The 3253-nt window shown below is 33.8% G+C and overlaps 1 non-coding gene across 1 annotated transcript; it reads right to left on the bottom strand.

Annotated features, from left to right (window-relative positions):
- Positions 1–2712: 2712 nt before the first annotated feature.
- LOC121037995 (U6 spliceosomal RNA) lies at positions 2713–2820 on the bottom strand. The gene has a single exon (XR_005794100.1). It is a non-coding gene; the product is annotated as a U6 spliceosomal RNA (small nuclear RNA).
- Positions 2821–3253: the final 433 nt, after the last annotated feature.

Below are 3253 nucleotides of genomic sequence, written 5' to 3'. Positions count from 1 at the left end.
CTGGCTGAAGTCGGACGCTTAACCGACTGCGCCACCCAGGCGCCCCTAAAAATACTGATTTTAAGGAACACATGGAGCCAATGTTTATAGCGGCACTATCAAAAATAGCCATATTATGGAAAGAGCCAAAATTTCCATTGACTGATGAATGGATAAAGAAGATGTGGTATATATACACAATGAAATATTACTCAGCCATCAAAAAGAATGAAATCTTGTCATTTGCAACAATGGGGATGTAGCTAGAATGTATTATGCTAAGCAAAAGAAGTCAGTCAAAGAAAGACAAATACCATATGATTTCGCTCGTATGTGTAATTTAAGAAACAAACAGATGAACATAGGGGAAAAGGAAAAAAAAGAGAGGGAAGCAAACCAGCAGAAACTCTTAACTATAGAGAACAAATGATTGTTGGGGAGGATCTGGGAGGGGAATGGTCTAAATGTGTGATTGGTATTAAGGATGGCACTTGTAGGGCACCTGGGTGGCTCCATTGGTTAAGTGTCTGAATTCGGCTCAGGTCATGATCTCAAAGTTTGTCAGTTCCAGCCCCACAGTGGGCTCTGTGCTGACAGCTCAGAGCCTGGAGCCTGCTTCAGATTCTTTGTCTCCCTCTCTCTCTGCCTCTCCCCAGCTGGAACTCTGTCTCTCTCTCTCTCTCTCTCTCAAATTAAATAAACACTAAAAAAAAAAATTAAAAAAAAAAAGAAAAGGATGGCACTTGTGTTGAGCACTGGGTGTTATATGTAAGTGATGAATCACTAAATTCTACTTCTGAAATCAATATTATACTATAAGTTAACTAAATAAAATCTAAATAAAAATTTGAAAAATAAAAAAATAATAAGTAATTCTAATTTAATTGCAGTGCTTTAAAAATATATGCATGATACCAAATCTTTGCAATTCTTTTTTGAGTTGTTGTGGAGTCAATTTTCAAAATTTCAAAAATTTCAATTTTTGAAACATTGTATTCAAGAGAAAATAAAACATAAAAGATTCCTTTCTAATTGTTAATTGAAGTGTTCCATAAAATATTAATAAATTTATTTATTATGATGTTGAAATTTTCTCTATTTTACTACATTTTTGTCTGTTTTATCTATAAAAAATTGAGAAAAGTATATATTTTTTAAAAATTTTAAGTTTATTTATTTATTTATTTAGAGAGAGAAGGAGCAAGCAGGGGAGGTGCAGAGACAGAGGGAGAGAGAGAATTCCAAGCAGGCTGTCTATTGTCAGCACAGAGCCCGATGTGGGTCTTGAACTGACCAACTGTGAGGCCATGACTTGAACCAAAACCAACAGTTGATGCTTAACTGACTAAATCAGCCAGATGCCCCCAAAAAAGTATATTTAAAGTGCTCAATGTGATGAAAATTGGCTAATTTCTAAGAGGAGTTATGTAGATTTCTACCATATGTATGTACACATACACATAAATATTACAGACATTCACATATGTGGATGTGTATACTGTATTGCACTTTCCTTTAATGTATCATCATTATCATCATCATCATCATCATCATCATCATCTTTATCATCATTTTATAGAAACAGGGTTTATTTTATATTTACCTACATGTCTAAAGATTATTTGTTTACAAGTATTTTTTTCTCATTCTGGTTCTTACCTCTCAGAGAATACTTTCAGCATCATTATTTTTTTAAGGTACATCATATATAATTATACTGGTGAATTGTATTTTTATTAAATACACATATTTTTTTTTCTTAAGTAATATCATAAGAAAGTGATTACTAGTATTTATTGTGCTGTTCATTTATTGTATGTCCTTCCTAATATGCTGTCTTATACTTCCATAATCACTGAAAGGATTGTGTTGACATTCGCAAGTATATGTGTGGATTTCTTAATTTCTCCTTTCAGCTGTAACAGATTTTGCTTAATGTACTTTAAAGCTTTGTTATTTGGTGTATATATATTTAGGATCATAATGATGTACTGATGAATTGATACTTTTATCAACATATGAAATCCCTCTTTATCCCTAATAATTTTCTTTGGTCTGAAGTCTGTATTATCTGATCATGTATAGCCATCCCTGCCTTACTTTGTTTTCCAAAGTAATACCCGAATGATGTATCATTTTCTATCCTTTTGCTTTCAGTATAACTGTGTCATTGTATTTAAAATGAGTTTTTGGTAGATGAAATATAGTTGGATCTATATTTAACCATCATATTCAATGTAATTATTAATATGCTAGGACTTAAATCTATCATTTTATTAGTTGCTTTCTGGTTGTTTTTTTCTAGTTCTCAGTTCTGTTTCCCTTTTATTGCCTTACTGTGAGTTACTTGAGTATTTTTGGTAGAACTCCATCTTGATGTATTTATAGTATTGACTATATTGTTTTATATCATTTTTTTACTGGCTCCTTTGGTTATTAAAACAGACAGGTAAAACTTATCACAATCTACTGATAGAAAAATTTTATTTCTGGGGCACCTGGGTGGCTTAGTCAGTTAAGTGTCCCACTCTGGTTTCAGCTCAGGTCATGATCTCATGGTTCATGAGATTGAGCCCCATGTCGGGCTCTTTGTCAACAGTCCATTGCCTACTTGAGATTCTCCCTTTCTCTTTGCCCTTCCTCTGCTCATGCTCTCTCCATCTCTCTCTCAAACAAAACAAAACAAAAAACATTTTACTACTTAGAGTGAAGTGTAGAAACTTTATTTACATTCAGTTACCTTTATTATTCTCACTTTCTTTTTTTTTTTCTTGTAAACAGGCTATGCTAATCTTCTCTGTGTCATTCCAGTTTTAGTATATGTGCTAACAAAGCAAGCACTATTATTCTTACTTTTAAAACAGAATTGCCTTGGTGCACCTGGGTGGCTCAGTTGGTTAAGCATCTGACTCTTGGTTTTTGTCTCAGGTCATGATCTCGTGATTCGTGAGTTCGAGCCCTGCATCAGGGTCTGTGCTGACAGCATGGAGTCTGGTTGGGATTCTCTTTCTCTACCTTTCTCTCTTTGCCTCCCCTGCTCTCTCTCTTTGTCTCTTTCTCTCTCCCTCTCAAAAATAAATAAATAAACCTAAAAACTTAAAAAATAAAATAAAATATAATTGCCATAAGTATTTCCTCTCTCTAGATCTGAGGTATTCTTATTTTTTAATGAGTAGTCTTACTATTAAGGTTTAGTTGAGGGCTGGGTGCATATGCATTTTCAGCAGGAAGCTGGTTCCATTTGACTCTACCTCAGTGCTGACTCAAAATGCCT

Source organism: Herpailurus yagouaroundi, unplaced genomic scaffold (assembly GCF_014898765.1).
Source record: "Herpailurus yagouaroundi ecotype Mexico unplaced genomic scaffold, PumYag 164, whole genome shotgun sequence".
In the NCBI taxonomy this organism is placed as follows: domain Eukaryota; kingdom Metazoa; phylum Chordata; class Mammalia; order Carnivora; family Felidae; genus Herpailurus; species Herpailurus yagouaroundi.
The sequence above is the reverse complement of the archived record's forward strand: the minus strand, read 5'-3'. Positions and strand labels throughout refer to the sequence as shown.